Source organism: Podarcis pityusensis (assembly GCF_964106645.2).
Source record: "Podarcis pityusensis genome assembly, chromosome: Z".
Taxonomy (NCBI): Eukaryota; Metazoa; Chordata; class Lepidosauria; order Squamata; family Lacertidae; genus Podarcis; species Podarcis pityusensis.
The window spans coordinates 43,993,202-44,016,841 of NC_138044.1; the positions used below are offsets into that span (position 1 = coordinate 43,993,202).

Consider the following 23,640-nt stretch of genomic DNA (forward strand, 5'->3'; position numbering starts at 1 on the left):
ACCCTTGAGGCACAGCTCTGATGGATCAGTTGTGATCCTGAAGAAGTTCCTTCAGAGTTTTTATTGCAGCCTCTCCCTTCTGCCTGGTGGATTTGATGAACCATCCCTTTTACTCCCTTTGACGGCCACCTCCTGTGGAGATGCTGCTAGATCTCCTGCTTGGCCTCTACAACATGTGCAGCCACAACTCACCATTGCAGAGGGACAAGCTCCTGCAGGGTCTTTGACCGTTTGGTAACGAACCTTCGTGGTCTGTATTTTCTAATCCTATTTTGCACTGGTGTACAGGTTCTATTTTTAATGTTGCTATTTTTAATTATTCTTAATAAATCTACCTCTTTAACACTGGTGTGATTTCTTGGTAAAAGTCTTGGATACTTGGGCGTCTTGTTCAAACTGCTACTGAGTAATATTTTATAGGCTTGGAACTTGCAGAGACAGAGAGCCTCAAATTCTTGTCTTGTTCCTCAAATTTCAAGTGGTGTCTGGTATGAACTGGGACTCTCCTGGCTCAGGCTGGCTGGCCTTACAGAAGTGAAGGCATCATTCTGCCTTGCAAACTTCTTTTTACCCCCTTCTCATTAGGCACAATCTGGTCCAACAAGAATGGTCTTTCGGAGGTTTGGGGGCAGCTTCTTGGCAAGATAACCCCTTTAAAAAAGTCAAATTTAGCTCCTTTGGTCACAGAAAAGTGTCATCTATCCCTAATTTGCCTTGGGGGGAGGGCAAATCAAGTGGTGGCTTCACCACTCTACACATTTTTGGATGATACTGATCCATCTTATTCTCCATTCAGGCATAGGGGTGGAAACAGTTGCCCTGGTGGATTTCTTATGCTGGGGTGCACTGTAAAGGATTTAAAGATCACAGCCTTGCAGCCAGTTTACTGTGTCTGTGTGAATTGTCTCCTTTGTGTTGACATTTTTGGTCTGGTACTGCAATTGTGGGAATCTTACCAGTACGGACAAGCATAGAGCCAAATTGCAAATGCTTCTCTGTGAGATGTAGAGAAAATGCATTTGTGAAAGCAGATAAGCTCACCCCCCCTCCCGCTGTGCAATAAACCTTTGGGAGAGCTCATATCATATTTTGCTGAGAAACTATTTCAGTACAGCAAATGATCTAATGTAGCTTGAAGTATTTATAAATGAGCATAAATTAGATTATATTGTACCATCAAAAATACTTTTGCTTTCCTCACACATTAGGCCCAGGATGTATTTATTTATATCTAGATATATATTAGCACTGTTAATGGCATAACCTCAGGCAGGTTGGTGCAAAATTTAATTAGTGCTAAACTGCCTGACACAGCTGAAGCATAAAATTGGCTATTTTCAGGACTTTCCCATTTTAAAGCCTATTTATTGTCTGTTTATAGCTTCTGTTTCTTCTGATTGGCAGAATCATAATCAGGTGATCCAATTCAAAAGAGTCCTGACCTGCCGTGTCTGGCCTTGAATTCTATTGAAAGCTTGTTTGAGCTCAGAATCAGAGTTGCGAAGACGCCATTCGAGAGTTGACGGCACAATTCACTCCTGTGACTTCTGCAACAAATGAAAATGCCACTCAGTATACTTTTATGGTAACCTTCCAAGAAAATATCTAGCAACAGCATTCCGGTCAACGGATGATCTGCAGGTATGAATTAGGGATTGGAAAGAATGCCATTTTGCTTTCTCTGGGTTTCTCATTTTTCCACATTTCCACATCAGTTTGCAACTAAAAAATGAACTCCCAATGAGTGGCCAGTCAAATGTCCATGGGAAGTCTTCAGGTAGGACCTGAACACTCTTGCCATTTGGGATTCCCAAGAACCGGTATTCAGAGGCAGTTACAGCTTTCTACAGTTTTATTAACTATTTTTATTTATTATTACAGGTATATTCCACATTTCTTCAAAGGAGCTCCAGGTGGTGTATATGGCTCTTTCCCTCCTCTGAGGGATAATCACTGGCCAAAGGTCACCCACTGACCTTCATGTCTGTGGAAGGAATTTGAACTTGGATCTCCCAGGTCCTAGACCAGCACTCATTGATAGCATTATCCATTAATTTGTCTAATCCTCTGTTAATGTCATCCAAGTTGGTGGCCAACTTCAGCATTTACCTAAGCTGAAAATTACAAGTTCATATTGCATTTTCACTTTAGGAGAATTATGGGGTGAACTCTAGACCAAGATCTCACCCATCCATCCAGCAACTGGTTACCAGCAGCAGCCAGCCTCTGAAGCTTGTCCCATTGCTTGTCTCCAGGAGATGGTACATCAGGCCAGAACTTTGTTGAAGAAGTCCAAAGTCTCTTGAAGCAAAATGAGCAGTAGGACCCAAATGCTTCAAGACTGGCTTACCACATTTTGAAGTGCAGTAATACACATTATCATGTAAAGAAGGCTTATGTGATATCATTAAGTCCAAAGGAGAAGGGGTATAAGAAAATCAGTTACACAAATACACCACTGGGCATAGTTTCCTTTTCACAAACAATATATGAGGTGCTAAGCCTGTTCCTGAAGATGGTTATATGCTTAGCTATTAAATAAATAAATAAATGTGGTGTCCCCCAGGTGTTGCTGGACAGCAGGTGTCAACAGTCCCAGCCAACATAGCCAAAAGTCAGAAATGATGGGGATTGTAGTTCAACAACCCCTGGAGGGCAATGCATTGGCTACCATTTCCATAAGGTAAGAATGGGAAATATAAGTCCACCCTGGAGGCACAGTAGACTTAAATTACAAATGTTAAGAGCCTTGAAGCAGATTACTTTGTCTCAAATATATTTTCTTGGTTTGTTGTTTCTTGCAATCTCCGATTTATCTTTTATTATCACACAGCTACCAATGGCTGTAAGGGTGAATCATTGCATCTATAAACCCTGCAGAAGTTCAGAACGCTGCCTTCTTTTCCATTCATCAGATAGGGAGAGAAGGAGATGCAGCTATAATTTTAAGCTACCAGAACATTGGGGCAAAATAAAGGTTCATTTCCTCCCCAAAAAGTTTTATTTTTGATGTTGGTACAGAAGCAACTAGGATTAGAGTCTCCAGCAATCATCTGACAGGAGTTTCGAAGCTGATGAATATCACCACTGAAATCCTGGTTTACTTTATTAATGATAGCAGTCATTTGTGCAATGCAGTGTGGGATAATATACTTTGGATGTGGTAATTTTATTTCGTCTTGTCCCTCTCTTTTTACTGCAGAGTATCATTGTCCTCACACACAGTGCCAATAAATAGTAAGTCTTCTTGATACTGGAAAGCCACTGGAAGTGGTGAAGGTTCATAAATAGAAATAAACCCGGTAAGCAAATTTACAGCCATCCTGGTCTGCAGTGCCTATGATCTACCACCAATTCTATAGCCCAACTGGGTGAACAGTTCAAACTTACTTCAGCCATGTTGATGGGCAAGTGTCCCCCATTGCATCAGAAAGATAGAGAAGCCCTGCATTGGACCTAGAACACCTCACCACTGCACTGCACTTTCCAGCAGCTGCTGCCAGGTTGTAGCCTAATGGTAGGGCTGGCCCTGTTGGCTGGTGCTGTAGTAAACAACTGCTGCTTTGTTGAATGTGCATTGAACCACGATGTCCAGGCTGTAAAGTTCACTGGCGGACAATTGGATCCTGTCAGATTTGATTTCTGTCTTGCTACTGTTCCTTTATACTAAGCCTATACACCCTACTTCTTCCCACTTCCCAAACCTTACATACATCACACCGTTCTCTTACTGTGCAGCACCCACTCTACTCTACCTAAGTTTCAAAACCTATTAGTGTAGGGGCTGCTGTTTCATTCACACATGTGTTAAGGGGAATATGAGTTGAATGGTTTGGTTAATGTGCTTCTTATGAACATTCACCAGGCCTTAGGGAGAATGTACAAATACAGTAATCCATTCACAAATTGGGAATTCTACACATATATTGGTAAACATATATAACCTCCAACAGGCCTTTGGAAATATGCAAATATTGACTGGATTTTATACATTCTCCAAAATTTGCACAGTTCCAGAGGCCTCCCAGGAAATGTGCACAACTCTCTATTCATGAATGGATTATGTCCACATTCTCCATGAGATTTGGTGAACATTCAAATTGGCTGGTTGTTATGCACATTGACTACATGGCATCCATTCTGCTTAATGCATGCATGCATTCATTCATTAAAGAAAGAGAATTTCAAAAACCCACTGGGCTGATAGGGACAACAGAGAGTGTTAGTTAGAGGGCTGGGAAGCCGCTTGTAGAACACATTGAGCTTCATCAAAAGACCTCCAGGCCAGATGAAATGCAACCTTTTACTTTTAACTAGAAAGGCAAAGAATCTCATTAACACATCCTTCACCTTTCAGAGTGAGGAGGCCCCATAACTTCCCCCAGCTAGTGGACAGATGACACAATCATTCCTGCTGCCCCCCCCCAAAGAAGAAGTCCCAAAGCTGGGCACTCTTGTGTCCCCCTTCTACAATGCCACTTCTTAGGAACCTTAGTGGTTGTGTGCTATCCTTCTGCAGAACAGGGACTGTTTTATCGTCACTATATCTGCCCTTTTCATGATTTTCAGTCCTGGCTGATAATTTTTGAGAATCTGAAGATGTAGCTCCCTTGATGTTATCCGTCTGCCTAAAATGTTATTTGAATTGCAGTTGTAGGTACATTCTAAATTGTTAGCAAAACAGCATACAGATGAAATGGACTGTTCCATTCTCTGGTCATTAGCTCCTTTTCAACTTTCTAGCAGATCAGTTTACCCATAATATCATATAGCACCTCTTCAAGATATAGGCACATGTCATTTCTATAAATATCCCCATTTGTGCATCCAATTTTTCCTGCACTTCAAATGCATTAAGCTTGGCTCTTTATTCAGAGCTTGCAAGTTGGAAATCTGTTCCATTTACAGTGAAAGTTCTAAAGCCTCCAACTATTAGAGCAATGTCCCCCAAATTTCTGGTTAAGAGTATTTTTCCCCTCCCTTCTGGATGGAGATGAAGTTCACTTATGAAACCAACAGTGTTTCCTTTTCATGTGTAATGCTAGGTTTTTTATCCCCCATCCCTTTGTTTCCCAGTGAATTACTGATCCAGACACAGCTCTTACTTGGAAGGATGGAAATATGCAACAGTGACTCACACAGAGACGGGTGATGAGACTCCTCTGAGGACAGAAAACTCTACAGCTTTCTACATCAGAAAGTGACTAATTGCACCCAGTGAAGAACATTGCCACCCCAGTGGAAGTTGACTGGCAGAAAATGCGGACAACAAGATGAATCACACAGAAGCATAATGACAATATCCACTTTGGGTATGAACACAGGAAGCTGTCTTGTGTTGAGTCAGATTATCACTCCATCTAGCTCAGTATGGTCAACAGTGGGTAGCAATGGATTGCAAGGGTTTCAGACAAGGATGTTTTATCCACGCTAGCTAGAAATGTTGGGGCCTGCCCATGAGTTTGGAGTTCGCATCATCATACAATCCTTTCTTAACTTAAATTCCTTCACCCCTAGCTAATTATGCTGATATAAGACCAGCCACTGTTTCTTGCCTGTTCTGCTGTAGCTCACTCCTGATGTGGTTTATGTTACTTCTCATAATCCCTTCATTTGGCATAAATTATTTTGGGGGCATTGCTTGCCCAATCACTTATGTTTCCTTGCCCCCCTCCCAAACTCAACTCTCCCTAGACCAACTTTATTTCCTTTCTGTCTTTGCACTCTCCTGCCACTGTCTCATGTTATCTTGCTCCCTTTCCTTGCTTAATCACCCAAGGACCCTTAGAAGTTGCTCCTCTGCCTTCATCAAGCTGCTGGTCAGGCATCTCCACTTTTTCTGCAGTTTGGCTCTGCCCCAGCAACCCAAGTCCTAAACAGGGATGAAAGGACCTGTTAATTTCAGTTCTCAATGTTTTTCGTTTTTGTCAGTCTTAAATCCAGCTCTTCACATCTCATAGCATTTTGAATTTTAAAAAATCTGCATGAGAATTTTAGTGTGAATGTCTTTTAATAAACACATTTTTTAATACGGTTTGAACTGACACACATTTTTGCAAGGAATTTTCCCTAAATGCATTTTATATGTTACTTTCACTGATACAGTGGTACCTCGGGTTACAGACGCTTCAGGTTACAGACTCTGCTAACCCACAAATAGTACCTTGGGTTAAGAACTTTGCTTCAGGATGAGAACAGAAATCATGCAGCAGCGGCACGGCAGCAGTGGAGGCCCCATTAGCTAAAGTTTTGCTTCAGGTTAAGAACAGTTTCAAGTTAAGAACAGACCTCCAGAACGAATTAAGTTCGTAACCAGAGGTACCACTGTATATTCATTTTAATGCACACATTCTCTCAATGCATGGATTTTTTTGTACATATAAGTTGGCTGGACAACTACATAGACTCATAAAATAATAGAGATGGAAGGGACCCTGAGGCTCATCTAGTCCAACTCCCTGCCATGCAGGAATCTCAGCTGAAGTATCCATTATAGATAGCCATCCAACATCTGCTTAGAAACCTCCAAGGAAGGAAAGATCACCACCTTCAAAGGGAGTCTGTTCCACTGCTGAACAGCTCTTATGGAGTTCTTCCTGATGTGCCTTGTGGATAAGTGCATAAGCCAGTCCTAATCAGATTATCATTCGTTGTGGCAAAAGTTTTGAAGAGAATATCTGAAGATGGCAGATCACTTCTGAAAGTACTCAATGCTCTTCAACAATTTTTTAAATGTTCAATTTCACAGAAGTTTCTTCTGCAGCTCTGTCATCTATATGATGAACTTACAAGGACTTTGAATTTAAAACAAAAACAAAAACCACATACACACACACTACCATCACAACAAAACAGATAATTTTGTATTTAATCACCAGTCTATTCATATTGCCCAAATTCTTATCCAATTATAATTTGGAACTAATCAGAACCCTCTATAATTAGATCGCTCCATTGTCAAATAAGAGGAAAACCCTTAGACAAAGCTCTGGTTTCCAAGGCAATTCAAGGTTTCAAGACCATTCAAGTGCACCCACTTAAAGAAGTTCAATTTACTTTTAATTTCCGTTTATGGGAAACTGAAATGGATATGGAGCACATCAGAAGGGAATGGAACTTCTTTAAAAGAATGAAAGGAAACTGGAGGGAAGGGGAGAACCCTAAGTATACTGACAATTGGATGAGCATTGGCTTAACAGACTTAAAAAGGGACAATGAAGTTGTAGCTCTCGTCAAGATCTGAAGTTCAGAAGAAAAAATGTAGGATTATCAGAGGCAGATTTAGGGGAGTTTGAATGGTATGGCCACGCTAGGTGTGGAGCCTCGGCACACTGCAGGGGATGCTGGCATGTGTGACAGAGACCTGGTTGGATGAAGCAGATGGGACTGTCCTTGCCGCTGCTTGTCCACCAGGTTTCTCTTACGCACAGCAACCCAGGCCTTGTGGGCAGGGAGGGGGTGGGTTGCAGTGATTTTTAGGAAGTCACTAGTTTGCATCACTGGGAACACCCAGTTCTCTGAGTGCATGTTCTGGAAGTTGGGCAATAGGGGCAGTACAGGATTCCTTTTGGTGAACTGACCTCCCCACTGCACCAAGGATTCCCTGCCCGAGCTGCTTCAGGTCATGGTGGATGTGCTCCTGGAGACACCTAGCTTGGTTAACATCCACGCTGACACGACCTTACAAGGGGCCGCTCGGGACTTCGTGGAAAGCATGGCCTCCATGGGGTTGTCCCTGAATAAGTTTGGCCCAACTCATACCCGCAGACATACCTTAGACCTGGTGTTCACCTCTATGGATGTTGGTGAACTGACACTAAGTAAAAGCAAAACAAAAGAAGTGCCATGGTCAGATCGCTTCCTTGTGCAACTGGACTTCTCCACGATCCTTCCCCTCTGCAGGGAGGTGGGACCGATTCGGATGGTCCACCCCCGCCACATAATGGATCCAATTGGCTTCCACAGTGGTAGGGGATGTTTTATCCCATGTTGATGGCCTTTCAGCTGATTCCCTGGTGGCCTGCTGGACTGAGGAGTTAACCAGGGCTATTGACTGTCTGGCTCTGAAGCACCCTCTCCGATTGCATGGAGCCCGGACAGCCCCGTGGTTTTCCCCAGAGCTGAGGGTGATGAAACAATCGTTGAGACGGCTAGAGCACCAGTGGTGGAAATCTCATTCTGAATCAGACTGGACACAAGCTAGAGCTCAATGTTGAACCTACCAAGTGGCAATGGCAATGGCGAAGAGGACCTTCTTCACCGCCTCTATTGCATCTGCAGAAAATAGTAGCAGGAGACTCTTTCAGGTGGTCCGCAATCTATCAGAACCACCTTCGTCACCAGGGCCTGGTATTTGCAAAGTTTTTTGCAGATAAAGTCGCTCAGATTCAGAAGGAGGTAGACTCCACCGTGGGAGCAGGGTAGGGTGGGAGAGTGCTAGAGCCCTGTCTAGTCATGTTACATGGGATCAATTCCAATCTGTTACCTCCGAGGATGTGGACAGGCTGCTTAGACAAGTGAAACTGACCACCTGTCTCTTGCCCATCCTGGCTAATAAAACCAAGCTGGGAAGGGCTAGGTGATGGGCTCTGCGGGGTAGTGAATGCTTCCCTCTGCGAGGGATCCTTCCCAGACCCTCTGAAAGAGGCAGTCATTAAACCGCTTCTTAAAAAAAACATATTTAGACGGACAATATGACCAACTACTGCCCAGTCTCAAATCTACCATTCTTGGGCAAGGTGATTGAGAGGGGGTGGTGGTTGCTGAACAACTCCAATCACGCCTGGAGGATGTGGACCATTTGGATCCCTTCCAGTCAGGATTCAGGCCTCATCATGGGACTGAAACTGCCTTGGTCGCACTGGTCGATGATCTCCGGCGGGCTAGGGACAAAGGTGAGAGCTGTTTCCTAGTTCTGCTGGATTTCTCAGTGGCCTTTAACACCATTGACCATAACATCCTTCTGGACCATCTAGAGGGCCTGGGAGCTGGGGGCACTGTTATACAGTGGTTCCGCTCCTTTCTCCTGGGCTGTGTACAGAAAGTGGTGGGGGAGATGAGTGTTCAGAACCCTGGGCTCTCACTTGTGGGGTGCCTTAGGGTTCTGTCCTCTCCCCCATGCTTTTCAACATCTACATGCAGCCACTGGGAGAGATAATCAGTTGGTTTGGGCTGGGTTCATCGGTATGCAGATGACACCCAGCTCTACCTCTCTTTTAAATCAGAACCAGTGAAGGCGGTGAAGGTCCTATGTGAGTGTCTGGAGGTGGTTGGAGGATGGATGGCGGCTAACAGATTGAGGTTGAATCCTGACAAGACAGAAGTACTGTTTTGGGGGGACAGGAGGCGGGCAGGTGTGGAGGACTCCCTGGTCCAGAATGGGGTCACTGTGCCCCTGAAGGACCAGGTGCGCAGCCTGGAAATCATTTTGGACTCACAGCTGTCCATGGAGGCACAAGTTAATTCTGTGTCCAGGGCGGCTGTCTACCAGCTCCACCTGGTATGCAGGCTGACACCCTACCTGCCAATGGGCTGTATCACCAGAGTGGTGCATGCTCTAATTATCTCCCGCTTGGACTACAGCAATGTGCTCTACATGGGGCTACCTTTGAACGTGACCCAGAAACTGCAATTAATTCAGAATGCGACAGCTAAACTGGTGACTGGGACCACATAACACTGGTCCTGAGAGATCTGCATTGGCTCCCAGTATGTTTCTGAGCACAATTCAAAGTGTTGGTGCTGACGTTTAAAGCCCTAAACGGCCTCGGCCCAGTTTACCTGAAGGAGGGTCTCCACCCCCATTATTCAGCCCGGATACTGAGATCCAGCGCCAAGGGCCTTCTGGTGGTTCCCTCATTGCGAGAAGTGAGGTTACAGGGAACCAGACAGAGGGCCTTCTTGGTAGTGGCGCCCACCCTGTGGAATGCCCTCCCATCAGATGTGAAGGAAATAAGCAGCTATCCTATTTTTAAAAGACATCTGAAGGCAGCCCTGTTTAGGGAAATTTTTAATATTTAATGCTGTATTGTTTTTAACACTTGATTGGGAGCTGCCCAGAGTGGCTGGGGAAAGTCAGCCAGATGGGCGGGGTATAAATAATAAATTGTTGTTGTTGTTGTTTAGAATGGAGTGCAACAGGCAGAGGGGCGATGAATTTTGATGTCACACAGGGAGCTGTGGAAATTCAAGATCCCAAGATCCGCCACTGGGGTTAGCTTTATATTCTGTAGTGCTCAGCTCCAGTATGTCCTGGCTTCCATAGTTCTTCCATTTCATCTGATTCAATGGGAAAGATTACCACCATAAATCTTGGTCCTTGTTTTAGAAAACAAAAACCAAGTGCCCTAATTTAGGACACATTTACTGTCATGAGACAAAGGTTCTTGTGAGCAGAATCACAGTTCCTGCAAATTGCCGATTTGGACTCTGCCAAAGAATATTGGGACTGTCTGCGTCAGATACACCTGTGTGACAGTGCTGGTTCAATAACTGGACTAACTAGAAGACTGTACCGGACTGTGCTACCTGAAGGTGGATGTTTAACCACATACCTCCAGACATTGCACATGTTATTCCTCCAGCTGCAAAGGAGAGGTAAAAGATTTCCAGACCTGGATCAAGTCTACATCCTGCTATCCAGTCTCCCACCAGGTTTGTGTGATTGTAAATGGTCCTCAAATCAAATTGATATGCATACAGTGGTATCTCGGGTTAAGAACTTAATTCGTTCCAGAGGTCCGTTCTTAATCTGAAACTGTTCTTAACCTGAAGCACCACTTTAGCTAATGGAGCCTCCTGCTGCCGCCGCACCACCGGAGCACGGTTTCTGTTCTCATCCTGAAGCAAAGTTCTTAACCTGAAGCACTATTTCTGGGTTAGCGGAGTCTGAAGAGTATGTAACCTGAGTTACCATTGTATTATTATTCATTTAGCAGGGCAAGCCGGTGCCTAGAGACACATAAGCCCCATTAAATTAAATGGTACTTACTCTCAGGTATATGTGAGTAAGATTACTGCCTTTGAGGGGAAACAAAAAAAACTCAGAGATGTAATACCGGGCCAGTTTATATATATAAAAAATAGGAACCTCCCTTATTACCCAGTCTAGGATATCAAGCAGCGTTGTCTTTCAGCGTTGCCTGGAGATGCTGGAGTTTTTGCTTGGGACCTCAGTTTCTCTGCTATTGAGCTATTTCCCTCCTCATTCACATTCTACAAAAGCTTTTATCAGGTTGAAAGATGGATAATGCACATGCTGTAGACCATTCAGTCTTCCTATTCAGCAGGAGATAATATAGCTATGGTTTCTCCTGCTCTCCTGCTCCACACATCCAGTCTCTTTCCCAGCTTTCTGTAAGTACTGGGTCCTCTGTGAAGCAAAATCATCTCTTCCCTGAGACTGTTTGTAACCTGAGTGGGCCAAGGAATCGGGGAGAAGTGAATCTTGTGGACATCTTACAGAACAGTGGAAGCAATGCAAGGCACTGTAGTGTGAAGAACCCATTTGCTAGCTATCTTGTTTTCCTCATGCATGAGATAATAGGGCAAGGCAGGATTCCATTAAGGAGGCAAGGATGTGTTGAATCTCTTTTATGCAGCTAGGGCAGAATTATCGAAGTGACAAACATCTCTATAGGCAAAGAAGGGAGCATAGGTAATCCTTTCTTTGTAAAGGAATGAGGAAAAGATATAAGTGAGCAGGAGGCCAAATGGCAGTTAGCAAGCACTTGAGGAGGAGAGAGAGGGGGCACATCATCTGAATCATCCATCTGGCAAAACAAACAAGAAGAGGTAAAGTGAATTGAACTGGTTTCTTCCTATATTATGGAAACCTTTGGGATGAGGGTAATCCAGTCTTACACCAGGGATTTGTAGAAGAAAATACCGAAGCAACCAATACATATTTTTACTTCATTTATGATTACTACTACTTATTGGTTTGATATTTATCAAACCTTTTAGCTGCTTTTGTTAATGAAAATTAAACTCAAAGCAACTTAACAATACTATACAAAAAATGTATAAAGCTAATACAAAATAAATAAGAGCTATAAACATTGATTTACATAAAAATCCAACCTAGTAAGAGAGGCCTCAGTATCTAAAATTCTTCTAGTTAAAGGTCAAAAGCCTGGCTGAAACTAAATGTTTTTTGCCGAACACCTAAATTTAAGCAGTGATCATGCCAAGCTTGACTCCCCGGGTGGCGGGGAGGGGGTGCATTGCAAAGGCTGGGAGCCACCACTGAAAATGTCCGTTATTCTGGAATATTAGAATTGCTGCAACAGAATCCCTTATCTGGACTTTGTGTACAATAGAAAACAATTTGCTTTCCACCACAAGAATGAGTTTCAAAGCTGTACTGCAAACGGTTTTTAAAATAGGTGTAAATAAACAATACAAGATGCAAAGTAGCACATTGCTCTTTGCGTGTCCAGGACCCCCAAGACACCCCTGAATAAAAACACGTTCACACATCATTTTTGTTTTGGTTTTTGGCATAATTTTGGCCACAACTTTACTGAATTACAGTAAGTGAGTGGTTGCTTAGGCATTGGTTAGCGACTATCTGTTCCCACTTGGAGGTAGGAACAGAACTGACAACCACACCCGTGCGGAAGTCAGTAAGGGTAAGCAATTTTGGGGAGAGAAAAAGCTGGATGCCAGGCTCACACCTCTGGCCCTAGCCCTTTGTCAGGGATATGGACAAAAGCATGGCGAGCCCTTGGATTTCTTTAACGGAAAACCCTTGCAGCAGCAGCATTAAAGGGGCAGGCACAGCCAACCTCATCCCCTCCACCAACCAAAAAATTAACCAATGCCTAACCGCAACTTACAAGTTGTGACAATTTGCTACGCAGTAGGCAAACCCCAAATGGCACCAGCCAATCAGCCAAATGGTAAAATTCCTACCAGGCCCCTGCCCCAAAAGCAGACGACCCCATGACAGGCATAGCAAGGTCAGCGCAAACAAACCCTAAATAAAGGGAGGGTGGGTGGGTAATCCGATGTGCGCAGAGAAAAGAAGCTCAGCACTGCACACAGGGACCTATATAGCACCCCCATCAATCAAATAAAATTGCAACAATCAATTTTCCCCAGCAACATTGGAGGTGCCCAATGAAATCTGTGGCCATCCAAATGAACCCTCCCAGCAACAGGGAATGTTATGGTTGTTCCCACCGCAACACGTGCTCTCCATGAAGGAAAACCCACTTTAATAGGCAAGTAATACAGTTCTATCTTCTTTTTAGTCCTTAATGCAGTTCAAAAAACTTTCCCTGGTCCCAGAGATAGAGATTCTAAGCAACATGCTCATTCATCATCTCAGAGCTTAGCTTCTCCTCTTCCGATATTCTGGGAGCTCCTTTTATTATAATAATAATAATAATAATAGTAATAATAGTAATAGTAATAGTAATAATAATAATAATAATAATAATAATAATAATAATAATTTATACCCCGCCCACTCAGGCAGCTTACAGCATATAAAAATTGTAAAAAACACACTAGACATTAAAAAATTACCAATATAGGGCTGCCTTCAGATATCTTCTAAAAGTCAGATAGTCGTTTATTTCCTTGTTTAGATGTTTAGATGATTCTCAGCTCACTCCAATGGCAGTGACATGATGTTCTCAGGTTTTATTTCCTGCTGACAGAGAGAGCACTCGGATTTCCGGCAATGAGATATCAATTAGTCTACACCCACAAATAGCTGGAATCATCATTGGCATGGGAGTAGTACAACTTCCTTCCTTTGGCATAGCAGCAACTGCACTGGCAGCCAGGCCCTCATTTTGCAGCCTCCGTGATGTGTCACTTGGGAGCATCATGAAAGGAAAATGGTAGTTGACACATACAAAACAAAATTGATGGAGAATAGTCAAATAAAGTTCTGCCAACTATTTTTTTCTCAGGAGATTTTCCTCAGATAAAAATGTTTCGTGAGAAATTTTGGGTCACCTCAAAAACAAAACAAAAAGCACTGTCATGAGTTACTCCCTTCCTTGAGGTGATAGACAGTTTTGTCTACCTGGGCTTCACCATAACATCTCCATCAACACTGAGCTGGACAAGGATATTGGCAAGCTACAGCAATGGCTCACCTCTCCAAAAGGGTATGGGAGAATGTGATGCTAACAACCAACCCCAAGATGAAGGTATACCAGGCTCATGTGTTCAGTGCATTACTTTGAGGTAGTGAGACGTGGAAAACTTACAACCACCAGGAGCAACACCTCCACACCTTCCACATGTGTTGTGCCAGGAGGATTTTGGGTATCACATGGCAGGACGGAGTTTCAAACAAAGATGTGTTCTTCCAAGCCCACATTCCCAGCATGCTAGCACTTCTTTCTCAGCGACTTCGGCTCTGGTTTGGTTATGTCCACAGAATAGAAGACAGAAGGCTCCCCAAAGACATACTCTACATGGTGCTGGCTTCAGGCACCAAGCCCATTGACAGTCTTACTCTGCCTTACAAAGATGTCTGCAAATGTGACATGAAGGTTGGCAACATTAACCCCACCATATGAGAATCCCTTGCAGATGACCATAGTGCCTGGAGACAGGCTGCGTATCCATAGCAGTGACGGGAGGAGTAAAGACTATTGGGAGGAGTGCAGAAAGAAGAAATACCATGGTGCGTCTGCATCAGCACAACCAGGCACCTTCATCTGCCCCAGCTGCCACAAAACATGTCTCTCCCTATTGGTCTCTACAGCCACGGCAAGTGCTGTAGCTCTTCAATAATTTGACCCCAAAAGGTACATTCTTCCATTCTCTCCCAAGACACACCTATGCCAACCAACTTCTTACCATCCCTTTCCATCTGTTTTACATAGGAAATTGTGTTATACCAACCCAGACCAACAGTCCATCTAGTTCAATATTGTCTACATTAACTTTCAGCAGCTCTTAAGGGTTTCACACTGGAGTCTCTCTCAGCCCTACCTGGAGCTTCTGGCAAATGAGCCTAGGACCTTCTGCAGGCAAGGTGGATGTTCCAGCCACTTTTCTTTTCTTCCTTCTTTCTTCATGCCAGGTGTCTTTGGTAGTATCCCAAAATGATGGATTCTTCCACCATGCAGTCAGGCATGAAATGAGTACTACATATTGTGTTGAAAATTTATCCCACAGGTTATTCCCCCCCCAACCATTTCTATCTATTAATGAGAAAAGAAATGGTACTCAAAAATTATCAAATAGCAGAGAAAACTTTCTGTGAATTTTTTTTACGGGTTGGTTGCAGAATCTTTGTTGCACTTGCTTCAGTTTTGGGATGACGAAGGGGCATTTCCCCCCTTCCATTCTACAAAATCACCTCACCAGACTTCAATGAAAGCCCATATGAAGACATGATAAGGAAACTCCTCCTGTGAGGCTTTTTCATATCAGGAAATGCAGGTAGCCAGGGAGACGGCTGAATGCTGGAGAGATGTTTATTGGAAAGAAAACCAGACACTCCACCCTCAGCCGCCTTGGTAAGTGCAGTGGCGTAGCGTGGGGGTGCAGGGGGGCCAGCCGCACCGGGCGCAACATCTGGGGGGGTGCGCTGGCACTCGCAGCTCTCTGCCCCTACTAAAATCCACGGGTTAGGGGGTGCAAATTACTTGCCTTGCCCCGGGTGCTGACAACCCACGCTACGCCACTGGGTTAAGTGCATATCTGACATGCTCCATAATTCTACAGAAATTCTAAAGTGTCTTGAGAATGAGGCAGGAAAATGAAAGCTTCTTTTACAAAGAAAGAAAGATCTTGCAAAACCAGAGGGCAGATTTCAGGGCAGCACTGATACATATGCAGCATATAGCCACCCTTAATTAAAATGTGGAAGAATCACACAGACTGGCTTGTTGGTTAGTGGTGACCCACATTTTGGGGGCCCTGAAGCTTGAACTGTTATGGGCCCCCCTCTGCAACCAGCAAGGCCTTGGTAACCCCTGTGACAGATCACCACATTAAAAAACCCAAAAACTACCACATCTCCGATTTTGATTAAAATTGCTGTCCTGAATTATCTCACCTGTCAAAGTCATTGGGGTGATTCAGAATGCCCTATGCCTTATAGTTTTTGAGTACCATGTTGGGCAAAAGATTCCTGCATTGCAGACGGTTGGAGTAGATGACCCTCGTGGTCCCTTCCAACTCTATGAATCTATGATTCTACGGTGGGGATGAAAATGAGGTACAGTGGTGCCTCGCAAGACGAAATTAATCCGTTCTGCGAGTCTCTTCGTCTTGCGGTTTTTTCGTCTTGCAAAGCACGGCTATTAGCGGCTTAGCGGCTTAGCGGCTATTAACGGCTTAGCGGCTTAGTGGCTATTAACGGCTTAGCAGCTTTAAGAAAAAGGAAACAAATTCGCAAGAACTCGCTTGCGAAGCAAGCCCATAGGGAAATTCGTCTTGCGGAACGACTCAAAAAACGGAAAACTCTTTCGTCTAGCGAGTTTTTCGTCTTGCGAGGCATTTGTCTTGCGGGGCACCACTGTCATTGTTCTATACATTCATGATGCATCATCAAACGATGAAATAAAACCTAGAAAGAAAACAGTCAGTATAGCCTTTCATCTTATACACCTTTGAGAATACATACTACACAAAGCACAATTTGCAAAATACTCTTTATTACTGCATAGCAGGGTTTGGACTAAATGGTCTACAAGGTTCTTTCCAAATCTACAGTTTTATGATTCTCTTTTCTGGTTTTTCTAGCAACATATTCATGTCCAGTTTTATGACTGGAGAGCTTCCTTGCAATGTCATTTTCTAGAGACAATATGCAGAAAGAATTTAAGCACTCTTCAGCTCTGCCTTTCCACCACCTGTGCTACTGACTCTCAAAACTTCAGAATTGTCAAAATATATACCACCCAAAATTAATCAATTGGAGTCATGCAACTCAGAATGGGTCTACTGGACCCATTTATTATTATTATATTTTTAAAAGCAATGTGGACCAATGTAGCTCTTAGGCCCCCTCTGGGATCTGGGGCCCTGAAGTTTCAGCTTCATCAGTTTCAGAATAGAGACAGCCCTGCATTCTCTTGAGATATGTACATCTGGTTCACCCATTGATGGCACATTGAGGTGATGGTGCACTTCAACGGAATGATTTGCAGTTTCTACATTAATTGTACCAGGAGAAGGAAATATATAAAGCAACTGCTAGTTGAGGGCTAAAGTTGAAAAAAACCCACCCAAAACAGGTGTAGGTGGGTGAATGCCTCAGCAAGAGCTTACTAGAACAAGAAAGGGAAAAGAAAGAAAGTAAGTGCCAACTGTGTTTCATAATAAGCAGCAGTGAACTGTCAGTGTATGAATCAAAATACACAGCCTACGAAAGATCCGCCACATCCATCCTTCCTGCAAACATCTCAAAGCTTGCTTTTGTTATTCACACACACACACACAAAAGAGAGAGAGAGAGAAAGAGAGAGCGTGCTTTGTTACTTGATTACTTCAACAGCCTGCCACTTGGCAGTCACTGTGAACAAATCTTCATTCTGTTTTTAGATGTATTGACTAATTGCTCAGGGGCAGGTACACCTACTCAGTGACCCGGATTAACTTCTGTTCTTTCTAGTTCTCCCTGTCCCTCGTTTGTGTGTGTGTGTGTGTGTGTGTGTGTGTGTGGATCCTCCCCCCCCATCCTTGTTTGTTTAAGTGTGTGTCAGTGATGGCAGTGACTTAGCATCCTTCGCTGGTGCCCGGGGCATGCACACATATGCACGTGCACCAGGCAGGGCGGAGCGCAGAGGATAAACAAAACCCACCAAGCCAGCCCAACTTTCGCTGCCACCACCAGGCGGGCATGGGGCATGGAGGGTTCATGGAGCTGCACTGTGCTGTACCACCTGCTCACCCATTCGCCAGTGCAGTGGGGAGCCCAACTGGCCGGCACGATCCTTGGTGGGTGGATCTCCCGATGCTAACCAGGTGGCTGCTAAGCAAAGGGGGGAAGGGGGGTGGCAGCAAGGCCAGGCAAGGATCCAGGGCAAGGATCCCTGTGGGGGTGTGGCTGGCTCGAGTCCTCTCAAAACCATGTGCCTGGGGCTATGGTCCCTGCTGGCTCACCCCACACTATTCCCCTGAGTGATGGCAGCTTGACAGAAGGAGGAGAAGTAAGAAGAGGAAACAACCCTGTGTGTGGGATATAAACATGGTTATGGGAGCAGGATGAAGCTTATTGCCCTGTCCCCCAACTCCCCATCCAGGCACTGATCTGAGCCTGTGAGCAGAATCTGAGTGTAAGCGTCAGATGAATGCATGAACAGGGTTCCTCCACTGTCCAAGCATTCATAGATTCAGATTCACAGTGCAAAGAGGATTATGATTAAAGATACAGGACTTGGATGTATAGATAGAAAGATAGGCAATAATGAAATAATCAAGCAGCACTTCAGATAGGTGTTTTCTGGATCCTGGTAGGTAAATGCATGCACATTTGCGCGCACACACACACACACACTACTGTGATTAAGAAAACAAGAGTATTCTTTTTATTATTCATGTAGCAAAACATCTCAGCTTCTGCCTTCAACAGCTGCTCTGATAAAAATAAAACGATGCAGTTTCCAAGGTGGCAGCTCAGAAGTACTTCTTCTGCAGAGGCTAAGCAATGCTTACTATCCTGTAGGTTGAGGCCATTATGTGTTCAGGAATCCAGAAGTTCACCCTCTTTGCTAACATTGTTAGATTTGTTGGTGTCTCTATAGAAATTAAGTGTCACAGCAGTGCTTCTCAGAACTAAAATGTTTTGTCAACTTGTTTCTCCACCTTTCCACACCCCCTCAAAACTGTTGTTGTTTGTAAATCAAATGTGTGGTTTGCTGAATATGACAGCCGGTATTTTTGCACCTGCAGGTAATGTTTTGTGGGACATAGTATATTCTACCCATCCTGATACTTGAAGCTTAAAATATCCCTCCATCCCTATCCAATAAGACACCTATTTTTATATGCATGTTCACATGTGCCTCGGCTGCATCAGGGACTCTGAGAAATGAATGCACAAAAAATAATGTCTAAAACTTTCCCTATCAGCAAACTGGATTAGGGCAGTCCAGTTGTTTCTCTCTCCCCCCCTCCACATGATTAAGCAAAATGAAATGAGGTTAAGATTATTAGTGGGGAGTCTGGATGGAAAGAAAAATAGATCAATAGTCAGACACAAAGACAGATTGATCAGAAATTGAGGCCTGGATGAGGGGGGGAAAGTAGGTCAAGCTTCGCTCACATCCTTAATTACATTTGTTCAGGCTTTTCGCCCTGTCCCTGCAGAGACCTGGATATCTGATAGCCTACTTCCCCACAGGGTCAGATATGACTGATCTTGTTAAATTTTAAAGCAGCAAAAGAACTAACAGCCAATGGAATTCCCTGTCACTTCTTTCAATTTGCTTTTATTTATTCATTTTAAAAGGCATTTTTAATAAAGCAACAAAGCTGGAATAGGAGATATTTATTTTACTTTTTAAAAAAGATTTTGCTCAGTTAATTATAAGTGCTTTAAAAATTAAGAATAAAACAGATACCTAATACGCGGGTGGCGCTGTGGGTAAAACCTCAGTGCCTAGGACTTGCCGATCGTATGGTCGGCAGTTCGAATCCCCGCGGCGGGGTGAGCTCCCGTCGTTCGGTCCCAGCTCCTGCCCACCTAGCAGTTCGAAAGCACTCCTAAGTGCAAGTAGATAAATAGGTACCGCTTTATAGCGAGAAGGTAAACAGCGTTTCCGTGTGCTGCGCTGGTGCTGGCTCGCCAGAGCAGCTTCGTCACGCTGGCCACGTGACCCGGAAGTGTCTCCGGACAGCGCCGGCTTCTGGCCTCTAGAGCGAGATGAGCACGCAACCCTAGAGTCGGACACGACTGGCCCGTACGGGCAGGGGTACCTTTACCTTAATATTGTGTACTGGCAAAACAGTCATCATTATTAGAAGTCTGATAAATGTGGGGAGGAAGGGCTAATGTAAGAACTTTAGAAGAGCTTTGTGGGATCAGACCAAAGGCCCATGTAGTCCTGTATCCTGATCAGGAAGAACTTGTTTTTCCATTATTGTTTTAAGTTAATTGTTAAACTATAGACTTCATAAGATGTTCAGTCTTTAAAGATTCCAACATGGTAAAAAACAGAAACCCATCAAGTTCAGAGATGCCCTACCCACTTGGAGCCACACTGTGGATATAACAATTGCAAGAATAGGGATTAGATTAATCAATTTTAGAAACATAATTTTAAGCCTATTGTTTACTCCTGAACAACCAGTGACATCCAGGCTTCCTGTCAACCCCTGCAAGCAGCACAGCTTCGCCTGGTTGCCATGAAGAGAACTGTGGTGCTGTGCATCAAGAGGGCTGTGCTGGCTGAAACGCATGTGTCAGGGCTGCCTCAAGTCTCAGCTCACAAAAGACCAACGCCTTTCTTTTCTTATATACAGAAGTGTTTATTGCAGTTCATTGTTTGCTTCAGATCCGAGGCGCGCAGCCCTACGTCTGCTAGGCTTAGACCGCTGAAGTCCCTTCTGAATCTGTCCCTGCCCTGCACCAGTTTAAGAGGCTTGCGCTGCTCCACCTCTTTCTCTCTTTCCTTTTCCGCAGGGTCTTTCTGCCCGCTGGGGTTTCGCCCCTCCTGGATTCCTCCGACGCGGAATCAGACTGCTCTTGCCCCCTCCTGCGGGCTTTGGGACCTGGCCCCTCCTCCGGGCTCCCTGTACTTCCGCGCGCCTCTACATTTGAACTTGGCGCGCGCCCCCAACCTCTAACTTTCCTTTTGACAGCTACGCTACTCCCTTCACTACTCCCCTCCCCTTCCGGGAGGGTGGCTTGCTCCGACCTCCCTCCTTTCTCTACTGCCGGAGCCGCCTCCCCTGATACACTGGAACCTCCACCCCCTTCGCTGCACTCTGGCGGGGAGGCTGGTCCTGACGTCCAGCTGCCACTTTGGGATCCCCCGCTGGCCCCCTGCTCCTGACAAGTCCCCCCTGGGGCTCCCCTGGCCTTGACCACCGGCGCCCCCTTCTGGGAATCCTCTGATTCGCTGGAAAGACTCATGGAATCTCTAGAGTCATTGTCATCCTCTTCCTCGCTGTCCTGGGATTCATCCCCATCGCTCTCCATCTCCTGCCTACCCTGTGCCTCTGTCCCTGAACCCCTGACAGCATGTTTTATCTGTTATTTTATTATACTTACCGCCAGATGGGGCGCCATTGAAGGATGGAAACAATGCCTCCCGTGGATCTGGTGATCATGCTGGAGGGGTTTTCCTAGGTTTCGGTGAACCCTTTTTGGTTTCACCCAGCCCTGGGAAGTGGAGCACAGCTTTCCTATGTTGTATGATGTAGGTAGAAATATAGATACATAAAATAATGGAAAATTGTCGCTGCATCCTTTTGTTTGTTCACTTAAAGAAGGTAGATTTGGGGGGGGGGAGCACTGAGTATTCTTTTTTTCTGAAAAGGGGGCAGTAGGCCAAATAAGTTCGGAAACCTCTGATCTAGAGGACTGCAGGTTACCTATGCTAGTCCTTAAGCAAGTCCAACGAATATGCACATATTGCCTCATGGAAAGTCGATTTCACACCAGGAGCTTATTCCATTTTACCCAGTTATGCCCAGTAGTATTCCTCAGTCATTTTTGGGTGAAAGGGCAAATCTCTAACCATCCTTCCAGAACACGACAGACACTGAAATCTATGGTTGGACATACACACAAGTTGCTTGCATTCTTTGTGTAGAGAATTTGTATATCATTTCTTCCTTTCAGCTTGATATGTTTGGTTATCCCTTTTGATACCTTATGTAAGCAAGGGTGAGCTTTTAAGCACAGACTCTGAGAACCTCTTGAGCACACAACGAGAGTACATATCGGTGCCTCTGCATAATACCCCCTATTAATGCAACAGTAAGTTATGCATCCACAGCAAGGGGAGAATGTCCTTCTTTTGAAGAGTCAAACATGGCGACAGAGGAGAAAAACCAAAGGAAAACAAAGGACTTTTAGTGAAGGTGGAACTCATGGAAAAATGTAATGGAAGAAATATTCGGAATGACCCAGATACCACGACGAAGTAACAGGGTCATTTCTCATAATCTGAACTAAGATAGATGGTGGAAGTGGGGGTGGGGGAAATGAACAAGCAAACCAGGTATTTATAAGTGGGGGTGAGGGTAATGATGGAAGACTGGCCTACCTAGCCTCATTATATACTTTATATAATTGCATTATAACCCTTAGATGCACTGTGGCAATACTCAAAGCCTTTGTATGAACATTTTACTAGTGCTATCCCAACACTTTTTGCTTCTCTCAAAATTGCTTAGATTTAGGAGCATAGGAGGCTCCATTGGTTCCTCCAACTCAGTATTTTCAGGACTGACTGACAATGGCTCCCCAGGGTCAACCTGGGACCTTCTGCATGCAAGTTAGATGATCTACCACTGAGATACAAACAGAATCCCTTGCCCCCAAACAGAATATATATATATCTCTGAATTCACCTTGAAAATCCCATTTAGGCACTCTTTGGTAGTGAATGTAGACCTGGTGTGAGGCTAAGTGAGGGGAAACTGAGGACAGAGCAAGGTGGAAATATATTGCTAGTCAGGAAGTATAATAGGATGGAAAGGGGAAATGACAGTCAACAAATCTGGAAACGGCTGACTGCCATCTAAACCTTCTTCTAATTCAAAATTGCAAGGTTAATAATGATGATGAAGAAGTTGATGATGATGATAGGCCCCATTTTCACCTCCCATTTACCTTGTATTGTCCGAGTATTTAGAGAGCTTTAATAAACCATAAAGAGGATTCTTTTCCCCTTGCAACCTCTAAATGAAATGAGAAATATCACTGACAACGAAGGATAGCTTGGAAAAGTCATAAGTCGTAAAATGTTTACACACTTTTTTATTAGCGGCTGAATGTTTCACAGGCCCTCAAGACATAATGAAAGTTTTAAACGGTAGAGAAAAAAATTATCCTCGCTAGTAGTTTTATGGTAAAGTGCTGTTAACCAACTTTACGGTGACAAAAGAAAATTCATGGGGCAGAAGACAGCGTCTTTTGGGGTCATCTTTTTATAGTAATGGGGAAAATATGGTGAGTGGCGAAATGAGCTTATGAAATCATTTTCTAACTGAGAATGCAGGGCTTTTTACAGCTGGAACTTGCCAGAACTTAGTTCCAGCACCATTGCCATTCTAAGAGAACAAGGGAGGTGTTCATGGTGAGTTCTAGCACCTCTTTTTCTAGAAAAAAAATGTTCTGTGAGAATGGCCAGGCTTCAGAGGACACACATCCAGTGCTTTTTTCCTAGAAAAAGAGGTGCCAGAATTCACCATGAATGCTTTCCTTGTTCTCTTAGAATAGCAATGGCGCCTACCTGAGAATTGAGTTTCAGTGAGTTCCAGCTGAAGAAAAAGTCCTGCATATAACTAATTCCACTCACCTCTGTTTTCATGCAATTTTATTCATTATTTCTACCGAACTTTTCTGTCCATCGATACGAATGGGGCTTAGAACAACCTTCCCCAAACTCAGATGGGTCCCCATATGTTTCTGAGCTCATCATTCCTAATCATTGGCCATGCTGGCTGGGGAACCGAAAGTTGGCTTAGAGTCATGGTTTCCAAGTG

At 44.2% G+C, this 23,640-nt stretch overlaps 1 long non-coding RNA gene across 2 annotated transcripts; it reads left to right on the forward strand.

The window, feature by feature from the left end:
• Positions 1–1,224: 1,224 nt before the first annotated feature.
• LOC308468139 lies at positions 1,225–5,952 on the forward strand. 2 transcript variants are annotated; one of them, XR_013981481.1, is made up of 4 exons: positions 1,225–1,641; positions 1,882–2,683; positions 3,203–3,302; positions 5,077–5,952. It is a non-coding gene; the product is annotated as an uncharacterized lncRNA (long non-coding RNA). The 2 variants fall into 2 exon arrangements; XR_013981482.1 differs by having other exon boundaries at positions 2,567–2,683.
• The last annotated feature ends 17,688 nt before the right edge of the window (positions 5,953–23,640 follow it).